General features: G+C 45.7%; 2 protein-coding genes across 3 annotated transcripts in view; one reads left to right on the plus strand and one right to left on the minus strand.

Moving 5' to 3' along the window:
- LOC124776308 overlaps window positions 1-5,238 on the minus strand; it is a 212,799-nt gene extending 207,561 nt beyond the window's left edge. Inside the window, exons 1-2 of the mRNA XM_047251240.1 lie at window positions 5,200-5,238; window positions 4,980-5,106 (exon numbers count right to left, since the gene is read on the minus strand). The gene's annotated coding sequence lies outside the window, so the exon portion shown is untranslated. The remainder of the gene's footprint in view (window positions 1-4,979; window positions 5,107-5,199) is intronic.
- Window positions 1-13,676, plus strand: part of LOC124776307 (polypeptide N-acetylgalactosaminyltransferase 3-like) — a 347,179-nt gene that overhangs the window by 23,192 nt on the left and 310,311 nt on the right. The gene's annotated exons all lie outside the window — the stretch shown is intronic.

Raw genomic sequence — 13,676 nt, forward strand, 5'->3', positions numbered from 1 at the left:
CTACAAGCAGAGCAGAAAAACACACAACGTGAACGCAAGTGGTGTTGACAGATCGTGACAGACTGTCGTTGAGGTGCCTCGTGACGAAAAAGAAGACGACAGCTGAAAAAGTCACTGCAGAACTGCACATCACATTAGCTAACCCTTTCAGCACTAAAACAACACGAAGGTATCTTCATAATCTGTTAATTGGAGGGTGAGCTGTAATTCCAAAACCGCACATCAGTGGACTAAATGCCTGTAACAGGAGAACGTGGTGGTGTAAGCCTGAAACTTGGACTATGGAGCAATGGAAGAATTTCATTTGGCCGGATGAGGCACAGTGTTGCCAACTTTTGGCAGTCGTCCCAAGGGTGAAACATGGCAGGTGATAGGTGGTGGTTTGGGCACCCATACCATGGTGTTCCATGGGTCCCATGAGTATTCAGCAAGGTGGCACTACTGCCAAGGACTATGTGGTGATTTTGTCTGATCAGGTCCATCCCGTGACACGGTGTTTGCTCCCTACTGGTGACAATGTGTTCTATGATGACAGGGCCTCAGTTCACACAGCTTGCATCGTCTAGGACTGGTTTTGCGAGCGAGAGGATTTGTCGCGTGTTCCCTGGCCCCCACAGTCACCAGGTCCCAATGTTATTGAGTCTTTATGGTCTACTATGGATAGAAGTGGGCGTGATCGCAGTCCACTGTCATCTTTTCATGAACTTGCCATTATTTTGAGAGAAGAGTGGGATAAGATTTCCAGGAAAACCACACGAGACTTATATTTATCCATTTAGAGACGACTAGAAGCTGTTTTGAATGCCAACTGGTTTCGTACACCGTATTAGACATGGTAATAAGTTGTGTTTGTGATGTTGCCGTATTTATGTCCACCCCTGAACGTTAACCATCTTTCCCTTTAGCTTCCTCTGGGTCGACATAACCAGTGTCTTGATTTTTCTTGCGTCTTACCTGCATTATTACACTCAACGTGAGAACTGGTTTCCTTTTCCCAGAGGCAAACTGATCGTCGTCAAACAAGCCCGTGTTCCTACTGCACTCTTCTGTATATTATTCTTGTTAGTAAGGTGGATGTGTCAGCTGTCTAGCTCATTGTGTGATAGTTCTATTTATCTGTCTTTGATATCTTTGGGGATGTACAGACGACGTTCTCCCCAAGTCACATGGGATATCTCCCCTCTCGTAGATTATGCAGACTAGGTCATGTGGTTTCATATTTGTGGGCAACTCTGTGCATTCACTAAGTACATTCTTAGGCTAGGAAAGGGTGGTCAGAACGATCTGTGGTGAGAGTTCGCGCACTTCGTGTAAGCTGTTGTCCGAGCGTCTAACTCTACCAGCCCTGTACGGATTCTACAACAAGGGCTTTGTAATTAATAATATTGAATAATTCAAAGGTAACTAAGGCATTCAGTCAATGACAAATCGACAGACAAATAATTTGCATTACGATGATAGTTCTTCAAGCAATGTGCACTATTCTGCAGGTACCATTTTCAACATGCCCCTCCTGGACTAAAGAATTTGAAAGATTAATGCTAGTTTCCATATTTAAGTTCCAAGGCTTCCTTGTTACACCCTCCTTTATTTCCGTACAAGAGTTTCTCGCAGTAGTTTAGGACCTTTCGCTGTTACATTTTATTCATTTGTATGCACAATCGCAACAGCTGTCCTACCACATTTCCTCTAGCCACAAACAACAGTGATTTCACTTCACTGTATTTGGTTTTCTAGGAAGTGCTCAGTTTCAAATTTGTTGGGATACTCTGCTACCCGTCCGAGGAAGGCGACTTTTACCAAAACTAGTGTATTTACAGTGGTCAGACGATTAATGTATCTTATCATAAAACAGTTGCGAATAATTATTTTACTAATGATATCGATCGATGAGCAGGTGCCTGCACTATAAAATATTTCAGAAGAGCGAATCAAGTAGGGGCGCTTCGTAGAATTGTCAAGAGGAAGCTCACGAAATGTAAAGAAGATGTAGTGGTTTACGATAACCTAAATCTGTCCTCAACTAGATTTTTATTTTGAATACAGCACCGCTTCACTAGGCGTCAAAGTGGAATACCGTTTCCTCCATGCGATTTGGAACTGAATGAGGGATCTATAGTTCAACGAACCACGATCCAACTTCGTGTTATTCACACTAACAAATGAAGAGTGGAAATATCGAAAGTTCTAAATTTCAAGTCTCATATTTGTCAGATGAATCAAAAAAGAATGTTTCTCTTTGTACATAACTAATTTGTATCCAAGAAAGTGAGAAGTTATTCTGATAACAAAGAATTCTGCACCTCACCGCATCACCTTAGAAAATTTGTTAAGAATAACACACACACACACTTAATTTTAAAATAGACTAAAATAATGCAAACCTCCACACATCAACAATTGCACATTCGGAGCAAAAAATTCAATGTAAATAAGAACATGTTGTTACAGCTGACACTGTAAAAGAATAACAGATATACTGTAAAGGACAGCGACAGAAACCACAACATATACACTACTGGCCATTAAAATTGCTACACCACGAAGATGATGTGCTACAGACGCGAAATTTAACCGACGGGAAGAAGATGCTGTGATATGCAAATGATTAGCTTTACAGAGCATTCACACAAGGTTGGCGCTGGTGGCGACACCTACAACGTGCTGACATGAGGAAACTTTCCAACCGTTTTCTCATACACAAACAGCAGTTGACCGGCGTTGCCTGGTGAAACGTTGTTGTGATGCCTCGTGTAAGGAGGAGAAATGCGTACCATCATGTTTCCGACTTTGATAAAGTTCGGATTGTAGCCTATCGCGATTGCGGTTTATCGTATCGCGACATTGCTGCTCGCGTTGGTCGAGATCCAATGACTGTTAACAGAACATGGAATCGGTGGGTTCAGGAGGGTAATACGGAACGCCGGGCTGGATCCCAACGACCTCGTATCACTAGCAGTCGAGACGACAGGCATCTTATACGCATGGCTGTAACGGATCGTGCAGCCACGTCTCGATCCCTGAGTCAACAGACGGGGACGTTTGCAAGAAGACAACCATCTGCACGAACAGTTCGACGACGTTTGCAGCAGCATGGACTATCAACTCGGAAACCATGGCTGCGGTTACCCTTCACGCTGCGTCACAGACAGGAGCGCAAGCGATGGTGTACTCAACGACGAACCTGGGTGCACGAATGGCAAAACGTCATTTTTTCGGATGAATCCAGGTTCTGTTTACAGCATCATGATGGTCGCATCCGTGTTTGGCGACATCGCGGTGAACGCACATTGGAAGCGTGTATTCGTCATCGCCATACTGGCGTATCACCCGGCGTGATGGTATGGGGTGCCATCGGTTACACGTCTCGGTCACCTCTTGTTCGCACTGACGGCACTTTGAACAGTAGACGTTACATTTCAGATGTGTTACGACCCGTGGCTCTACCCTTCATTCGATCCCTGCAAAACCCTACATTTCAGCAGGATAATGCACGACCGCAAGTTGCAGGTCCTGTACGGGCCTTTCTGGATACAGGAAATGCTCGACTGCTGCCCTGGCCAGTACATTCTCCAGATCTCTCACCAATTGAAGACGTGTGGCCAATGGTGGCCGAGCAACTGGCTCGTCACAATACGCCAGTCACTACTCTTGATGAACTGTGGTATCGTGTACACGCCATCCAAGCTCTGTTTGACTCAATGCCCAGGCGTATCAAGGCCGTTATTACGGCCAGAGGTGGTTGTTCCGGGTACTGATTTCTCAGGATCTATACACCCAAATTGCATGAACATGTAATCACGTGGTTCTAGGCGCTACAGTCTGGAACCGCGAGACCGCTACGGTCGCGGGTTCGAATCTTGCCTCGGGCATGGATGTGTGTGATGTCCTTAGGTTAGTTAGGTTTAAGTAGTTCTAAGTTCTAGGGGACTTATGACCTCTTAAGTTAAGTCCCATAGTACTCAGAGCCATTTGAACCATGTAATCGCATGTCAGTTCCAGTATAGTATATTTGTCCAATGAATACCCGTTTATCATCTGCATTTCTTCTTGGTGTAGCAATTTTAATGACCAGTAGTGTATTAACAAACTATAAAAAATGGTTTCAATTCGTGAACACGTTACGTGAAAAACAAGTTATGCCTTTAGAGACCTTAAAAAGTCGTTTTTCATTTTTTAAGTCGAGGGCAAATAAAAAAATTCCGTTAATTATGAAACTACAGAGAACCCTATCTGGGTAAAGAAAGGACAAAAAGTGTTTTCTTAAGACGGAACGTCTTAAAATTTATTTGTAAGGAAACGCGAACACAAGAGTGGCCTACCTCACCACAGAGCTTTAATAAATATTTTGTACAGGCATTAAACAGCTAATAATACTTACACTGCTGTTAATAAGGCTAGAGAGAGGTGACCATAAACAGACTGCAGTAAGCAGAGCAAAGCCCCAAGATCGGCCGGCCTCGGCGCGTTCCGCGGCACCTAAGGGCCCTTTGCTGACGCCATTGTGCGTCGGTACAGTCGCAGAAACGCGACTTTCACTGCGTTAAGACAACGGCGGGGCTCGGGCGGCGAGATGTTAGCACGGATGCTTCGCTTCGCTTTCCCCACACCACCCACAGCTCGCCACGGCAATTTTCCATCCGCCTTATGCAACGCACGTAGCGGCGAGCGCGTTGACAACCACGGACCCGTGCCTGAGAATCCGCGCCTAGCACAAACCAACAGAGGGACCCAACAAAGAGGAAATACTGTAACCCGTTTCATTCGCTCTGAAAAATAGGAATTTCTCCAGCGTCCCTCTGCTTAGTTGAAGATGTAACGACGGAAAGATTATTTCCATATCAGCTACACAGTTTTGGAACACTATTGCTTTCTTAGTAACGAAATGTTTGGAGTTAAATTTACCTGTATAAGATTTTAAGTACGACATCTGTTCAAAACATTCGGGAACTTTGCCCACAAAATTTTTCTACGCTTACCTTTTACTTATTGTGCATGGTCTCCTTCGACATACCATCCTCCACAATTGTTACTTCGCTCCCGATGCCATTTCCACTTCCGGAAGCAGTCTTGGTACGCCTCTTGCTGGATCGCGCGAAACGCCGTCTGCAAATTTTTTTTATCTCGTTCATTGTTGCAAATCTTGATCCTTACAATGGGGTTTTTAACTTTGGAAATAAAAAACAATGTCCTCAGAACCAGGTTTAGAGAGTACGAGGATGAGGCAGCGCAGTGATGTTTTTTGTGCAATAGTCACTCACCAACTGGGATGAATGTGCGGGTGCGTTATCGTGATGCAAGACCCATGAACTGTCTCGCCACATTTCAGGCCGTTTTCTTCTCACTTTTTCTCGCAGGCGTCGCAACGTACCATCGATTAACAGTTTGGCTCTGTGGAACGAATTCATGATGAACTAATTCTTCAAAGTCCAAGAAAATTATCGGCATGGCTTTGACATTAGCCCTGGCCTGACGAGCTTTTTTTTGGTCTTGGAGAACCTTTCCCGAGCCCATGTCTCAGCATAGCAGACCTACGTCTCATCACCCGCTATGATTTCCTTAACGAACATATCGTTTTAATTTGCGCGGTCCAAAAGCTCTTCACTGATTGCGAGGCGACGATATTTCTGGCCTTGACTCATGATCCGCGGGACGAACTTGGTGGCAACAAGATGCATTCCAAGATGCTGTGTCAGTATTTCATGACATGATCCGACCGAAATGTTACAGTCTTCTGCAATCTCTCGGAGAGTCAGTCTTCGAGCGGCACGCACAATTTCTTTGGCGTTTCTTTACATGAGCGTCGTCGATAGACGTCGAAGGGCGTCCTTGAACGATGGTCACCTTTAACTTCCGTTGGGCCATTTTTGAACCGTGTGAACCATTGGTAACACCGAGTACGACTTACGCACTCATCGCCGCAGGCTTCCTGCATCATTTGGTGTGTCTCTGAAAAGGGTTCCTTGAGTTTCACGCAAAATGTAATGCAGACGCGTTGCCTCTGTAATTCTCCCATCTCGAAAGTCGCAGAGTTCTACTCAATAGAGAAGTGAACAATAATTAACAGACCTACAACAATGAAACTTCCGGCACTTGTATATTGAAGACAAGCATGACCATGAGGACCCAAAATCTGAGAAATTCCGCTTAAAGAATCAGACCCCTATACAAGATGAACTGGAGCCAACTCTGCGAGAAAAGATATTTAAACTAAAACTTTTATTGTAATCAAACTTCTCTAAAATTTTCAGAGAAGACTTTGCTTATTGTGGACAATAACTGCAACTAGGAAGGAGGGTGTAGATTACAATCTGGTTCTTCATGCAGCATTAGTACAGATACATTCGTGTGTGAAGGCTCTGGGAGGAAGGTTTATTTGTGACTAAAACCGCCTAGATCGAACATTTTTATAATTATTGCGTCGTTTCCGCTACTGTCATCGTCAGATCAAAATTAAGAACTTGTTAAATAAGGTTCATTGTCAGTATCAATAAAACCTATGCGTAACCAAGACATTAACTGAGATTCGGCAGAACAAGTGATGGAGTTTCATGTTCCATGGATCATTTGTACCATTAATTGTAATGATCTGGAACGAGTCACCCTTAATTTACATTACGCATTTATAATATGATTGAGCCGTGATGCGGCTTGTGTTGGTGCCGTTGGTAGGTTGGCATTGTGTAATAGCGATAGTGGCGCCTCGTTCTCTTCTCACGTTTACTGGCGCCACTACGTTTGCTAGCATTGTCTGTCCGTGAGTGGCGGCAGCAGCGGTTATCGATATATAGTACACTAGTACTATCTTTGCAAGGGCGTCAAGTGTTTTCCGGGTCAGTGTGTGTCGAGCAATTCGTCTGGGACAAAGCAGCAGTGAGGTCCAGCAGTGCGAGGACATGCCGGGACTGCTGGCGGCACGCAGGCACTGCCGGATCGATGGGCTGTAGTTGAGGGCCACAACCTCGTTCTCCACCGGACCCAGGACGTTTCAGTTCAGTGAACATTCACCCAGTAGTGAAACCTCCACTATTTTGAGATCACGCCGTTTGTTCGCACGTTGCTGCTCGCAGGGTTGCTGAGACGAAAACCAACGAGTGGAGTGTTTGGAGTTGATGAAATTAATTAGCCGTCCTCCAACTTTTATTATTAATCATTGAATTCCTCGTGTTTATTGATGAAGTTCAACCAGCGGTATTTTCTGCCAGCCGGCCGAAGTGGCCGTGCGGTTAAAGGCGCTGCAGTCTGGAACCGCAAGACCGCTACGGTCGCAGGTTCGAATCCTGCCTCGGGCATGGATGTTTGTGATGTCCTTAGGTTAGTTAGGTTTAACTAGTTCTAAGGTCTAGGGGACTAATGACCTCAGCAGTTGAGTCCCATAGTGCTCAGAGCCATATTTTCTGCCTAGTGGCCCCTAACGCCCCAGTTACCTGTCTTCAAGGTTTGTGTATTTTCGCGGCAGTGTACCTTTCGTCGCCTTGCCGCTGCTGTCCGGTAAGGCGTGTAGTTCGACAGCCTCCTTAATTGTGGTTAGGATATTTGTTTCCTTTGGACTACTTCGGTCGTAGTGGGTCCATCTGCTTCTGGATATTCTAAACACCGAATTCTGAAGACTTAGTGCTTTCCGTCGGTTCCACCCTGCCTGTGTTATTCCACCGTTGTGTTGGTTACACTGTTCTATCAAAAAAAAACTTTTTTCTATTTCTGATAAAAAAAATATTGTGATCCTAGTTGTATTTTGAGTGCTGAATTGAAAAGTCTTTTTGGTTTTTTTCATGTCAGGGATAGTTTGAGTAATCGCAATTTTATTTCTCTTTTCAGTTTCTGATGTAGTGCAGCAAACGTGAGGTGAAATTCGACAAACAAATGCACATCTTTATGATGTTATAAGTTCATGACATTAATGGAGGGTGGGATCTAACATATAGCACAGTAACCTTTGTGTAAACCAAATCTTCCTAAAGTGTGATAGCCAGTACAAAGATGGAATAACTCGAGCGAGGGCGAAGTGACAGACAGCACTGCGTCTTCAGAATCCAGTGTTTAAAACATCAAAAGGCAGAAGGAACCACTGCAACCAAAGTAGACAAGAGACCACAGTCCACACAGCAATCAAGGAGGCTGTTGAACTGCACGTCATGCCGGACAGCATTGGCAAGACGAGGAAAAGTACACTGCCGCAAAAATATGCTAACCTCCAGGGCAGGTAACTGGGGCGTTAGCGGCCACTAGGCAGTAAAATAACCCTGGATGCAATTCACCAAATAATAACACAAAATTTAAAAACTAATACCAGGAAGTAGAATATGGCAAATAGATTCCACCAACCTGACATGCTCCACTTGCTGTTGTTCATCTCACGGAAACCCTGCGAGCAGCAGTGCATGAACAAATGACATGACCACAAAATAGTGGTTTCACTACTTGATTAATGTTCAGTCAGCTCAATATGCTGGGTCCGATGGACGAGGTTGTCGACCTCACAACTACAGCCCCTCGATCCGGCAATGCCTGCGTGCTGCCAGCTGTCCCGGCATGTCCACGCGCTGCCGAACCTCTCTGCTGCTCTTTGCCAACCGAAATCCGGACACACTCCGACCCGGAAAACACTTCACGTCCTTCCAAAGATAGTACGGGTGCTAGATGTCGATAAATGCTGCTGTTGCCATTCGCGTACAGAAAACGCTAGCAAACGTAGTGGCGTCAGTAAACAGAAGACGAAAACGATACGCCACTATCCCTATTACACGATGACAACCTACCCTCAGCACCAATGCGAGCCGCACACGGCTCAAATACGCAGAAGTTGTCAGTTTGCTTATTTATCTTTCCCTAAAATCTGGAATGATGCGAAGTGCAAATGTGAACGAACTAAGCTGTTTTAGGACTTACTAAATATGTACTTCCAGTTTGTAACACTCCGGTTTATTCTACTTGACTTTACTTATCCCGCTCGATCGGGATCTGATAGCAGCCCAAACAGATAATGATTAATGTGACCGTGTACCTAATGGGGCTGGCAATCGGATTGGACTGCTACGGAGATGTTACATTCCATTTTATCCTTCTCAAATGCTGTAATAAAGAAATGTCTGGTGCCAAGAAGAACGACAACACAGCTTCATTAATCAACGACCTACATTCATCACAAAAACACAAAGTAAGGAGACAGCCACTGCCTTCGTCGTACAAAATTAATAACGGCTAATCTCAGCACAGGTCTCTTTGTTATTCATTATCGTCACACGCAAATTTTAATCACTGTATCCAACTCTGCAATCCAACACTGCAATCCAAATAATGCCGGCGCGGTAGACTCGAAAATACAAATATCGGCACTGAAATATCATTGAATCACACTAGTAATTGTACTTGTTCACTTTCCCGTATATTTCTAACACAAAAGGGGTTAAACCGCGGCGATGGCCACCCCCTTTGACGGTACGGCCTTGCATTACGGCCACCGGCCGCCCCACGGCCCGGCCCGCAGCCTGGGTCCCACTCTACTACTATCTCAACACTCGCTCTCGCCACCCGACGCACACTATCGATTGTTTGTCCTGTCGACCTGTGCTGTCGCAAAACTTATAGTAAGGGCCTACGGACCCCTTACAAGTTTCAATTCTCAGCAACGCACGAAACTAAAAATCTCCAATTTTACATCGTAGTTCATATTTCCTCATTATGTGTTATCGTTGCACGCAGATAATAGCCACCCCTGCAGGCTGCACTGTCGTATTTGATAACGAATAGCACCTGGGTTACGTGCTCAATACGTTGCAAGTGTCAGTCGCGGTCGGGACAGTATTCTGTGTAGTTGTGAGTGCAGTATGCCGAAGTTAAGTGCCTCTGAACCTGGGTATCATCTCATTTTCTGACAGGCGCATCATGCGCCAGTGGGAGACTGAATGGTTGCAGGTGACAGAAAACGAACTGCGCTGGCTCAAATCGACCACAAAGGCATGGCGGAGTTCATGTCAGCCTCACAGCTGGAAGGAGGTTCTGCTAGCCAGACTGCGCGTCGCACATAGCCCTTTAACACATCGCTTCCTCCTCCGGCGGGACGATCCACCATTCTGTCAAGTTTGTGGCGTGCCACTTTCAGTTCAGTATATTTTGGCAACGTGTGCCCTGTATACTGATAATACGGCCGTCTTCAGTCTCGATGGAGATCAGCCCACCACCCTCGCAGATACTGATTCAAGTGTTACAAAGGTGGTGAAATTTTGTGAACTGTCAAACTCCCATCCCTAAATTGGCGGGGAAGGAGGCAGACTTTAATACATCATAAACTGCTCCGCATGTGGGGACAACCATTCGTCCCCACCCATGAGATTAGCATGCTGACTTTTCTTCATGGCTCTGATGACCGCGATGTCGAGCGCCCCTCTCCTCAAATCATCATCATCATCATCATCATCATCATCATCACCGAACCTGGGAAAATTGTGGGTTCGCGTATAATGGGTGCTTCTGTACCCAAGGTGGCCGAAGTGTTTGGGGTGTCAAGAGACACCATATCGAGCACTGATATCGCATACAGGTAAATTGAGAAGACGTCATATACTTTGTCACAGCGCGGACGAAAATGTGTTCAGTGCTCGTGAGATACGGTTACTGAAGAGAATTACAACGAAAAATAAGAGAACGACATCTGCAAAGTCATTGAAGAACTGAATGTCGCACTCACGAACTCTGTGAGCACCAAAACAAAACGAAGGGGGAGCTTCATTAGCAGCCAATTGCAGGGCTAGCTGGAATTCAAAAGCCACTTCTCAGTGATGCAAATGCACGTAATAGGGAAATGTGGTTCCGAAGCCATGAAACCTGGACTGTGGAGCAATGTGATGCGGTCATTTGGTCGGATGAGTCTCGTCAAACACTGCAACTTCAGGCAGTCGTCCGAAGGCTGAAACAGGGCGGAGGTCGGTGATGACTTTGGCAGCCATACCGTAGTTTTTCATTGGCCACATGGTTACTCTGCAGGGATACATTACTGCCAAGGATTATGTACCATGTTGGCTGGTCAGGTCCATCCTATAGTAGAGTGCTCGTTCCCCAGTAGTGATGCCGTGTTCTAAGACGACAGGGCCCGTGTTCACATAGCTTGAAAAGTCGAGGACTGGTTTTGTGTGCAAGGGGATGAGATGTGGCAAGTCCCCTGCTCACCACAATCACCAGGTCTCAGTATTACTGAGGCTGTGTGGTCCACTTTGGAGAGAAGGGTGCACGTGATCGCTATACACTTCCATCATCTTTACCCGAATTTGCCGCTGTTTTGCAGGAAGAATGGTATGATCTTCCCTTGAGAACCATAGAGAACCTGTATTTATCTGTTCCGAGACAACTGAAACCAAACTGTTTTGAGTGCCGACGGGTTTCATAGACCGTATTAGGCGTGGTAACGTGTTGTGTATGATGAGTGTCCAACCCCCTGTAGTACGTGTTGATGGGGCAGAACTGAATAGTTTGTGCACTTTTGAAACTGAGAGGGGGACGAATCGCAAAGGACTAGATAATAATATTTTCAAGCACATTACTTACCAGTTCTTCCATTACTTTATATATGTTTCGATTGATTACGATACTAGTGTAATCAGCAAAATGACTAATTCCACCTGTTCTATATCAGATGGAAAACCGTTTACGCATTTGTGAAACAGTAGTGGACCAAAGTTTGAGCTTTGTGGAACCCCATAAATGATTCCTCCCCAGTCGTAGGAAATTTCCCTTCTCACATTGGTTGAATTATTAAGTACAACTATCTGCATCATTTTCATCAGATGTGATATAATACACTGAAGTGCCAAAGAAAGTGGTATAGGAATGCGTATTCAAATACACTACCGGCCATTAAAATTGCTACAATACGAAGATGACGTGCTACAGACGCGAAATTTTACCGACAGGAAGAAGATGCTGTGATATGCAAATGATTAGCTTTTCAGAGCATTCACACAAGGTTGGCGCCGGTGGCGACACCTACAACGTGCTAACATGAGGAAAGTTTCCAACCGATTTCTCATACACAAACAGCAGTTGACCGGCGTTGCCTGGTGAAACGTTGTTGTGATGCCTCGTGTAAGGAGGAGAAATGCGTACCATCACGTTTCCGACTTTGATAAAGGTCGGATTGTAGCCTATCGCGACTGCGGTTTATCGTATCGCGACATTGCTGCTCACGTTGGTCGAGATCCAATGACTATTAGCAGAATATGGAATCGGTGGGTTCAGGAGGGTAATACGGAACGCCGTGCTGGATCCCAACGGCCTCGTATCACTAGCAGTCGAGATGACAGGCATCTTATCCGCATGGCTGTAACGGATCGTGCAGCCACGTCTCGATCCCTCAGTCAACAGATGGGGACGTTTGCAAGACAACAACCATCTGCACGAACAGTTCGACGACGTTTGCAGCAGCATGGACTATCAGCTCGGAGACCGTGGCTGCGCTTACCCTTGACGCTGCATCGCAGACAGGAGCGCCTGCGATGGTGTAATCAACAACGAACCTGGGTGCACGAATGGCAAAACGTCATTTTTTCGGATGAATTCAGGTTCTGTTTACAGCATCATGATGGTCGCATCCGTGTTTGGCAACATGGCGTTGAACGCACCTTTGAAGCGTGTATTCGTCATCGCCATACTGGCTCGTCACCCGGCGTGATGGTATGGGTTGCCATTGGTTACACGTCTCGGTCACCTCTTGTTCGCGTGGACGGCATTTTGAACAGTGGACGTTACATTTCAGATGTGTTACGACCCGTGGCTCTACCCGTCATTGGATCCCTGCAAATCCCTACATTTCAACAGGATAATGCATGACCGCATGTTGCAGGTCCTGTACGGGCCTTTCTGGATACAGAAAATGTTCGACTCCTGCCCTGGGCAGCACATTCTCCAGATCTCTCACCAACTGAAAACGACTGGTCAATGGTGTCCGAGCAAGTGGCTCTTCACAATACGCCAGTCACAACTTTTGATGAACTGTGGTATCGTGTTGAAGCTGCATGAGCAGCTGTACCTGTACACGCCATTCAAGCTCTGTTTGACTCAATGCCCAGGCGTATCAAGGCCGTTATTACGGCCAGAGGTGGTTGTTCTGGGTACTGATTTCTCAGGATCTATACACCCAAATTGCGTGAAAATGTAATCACATGTCAGTTCTAGTATAGCATATTTGTCCAATGAATGCCCGTTTATCATCTGCATTTCTTCTTGGTGTAGTAATTTTAACGGCCAGTACTGTACGTAGGTATGTAAACAGGCAGAATACGGCGCTGCCGTCGGGACCGCCTATATAAGACAACCAGTGTCTGTCTGCAGTTGTTCGATCGGTTACTGCTGCTGCAGTGGCAGGTCATCAGGATTTAAGTGAGTTTGGAAGTGACGTTATAGTCGGCGCACGAGCGATGGGACACAGCATCTTCTAGGTAGCGATGAAGTGGGAATTTTCCCGTACGACCATTTCACGAGTGTACCGTAGGTAACAGGAATCCCGTAAAACATCAAATCCCCAACACAGCTGCGGCCGGAAAAAAATACTGCTAGAATGGAACCAACGACAACCGATGAGAATCATTCACATGAAAGAAAAGCAACCCTTCCCCAAATTTCTGCAGATTTCAATGCTGAGCCATCTGCAAGAGGTCTCAGGATACGAACAATTCAACGAAACA

The sequence above is a fragment of the Schistocerca piceifrons genome, chromosome 2 (genome assembly GCF_021461385.2).
Source record: "Schistocerca piceifrons isolate TAMUIC-IGC-003096 chromosome 2, iqSchPice1.1, whole genome shotgun sequence".
Lineage (NCBI taxonomy): Eukaryota > Metazoa > Arthropoda > Insecta > Orthoptera > Acrididae > Schistocerca > Schistocerca piceifrons.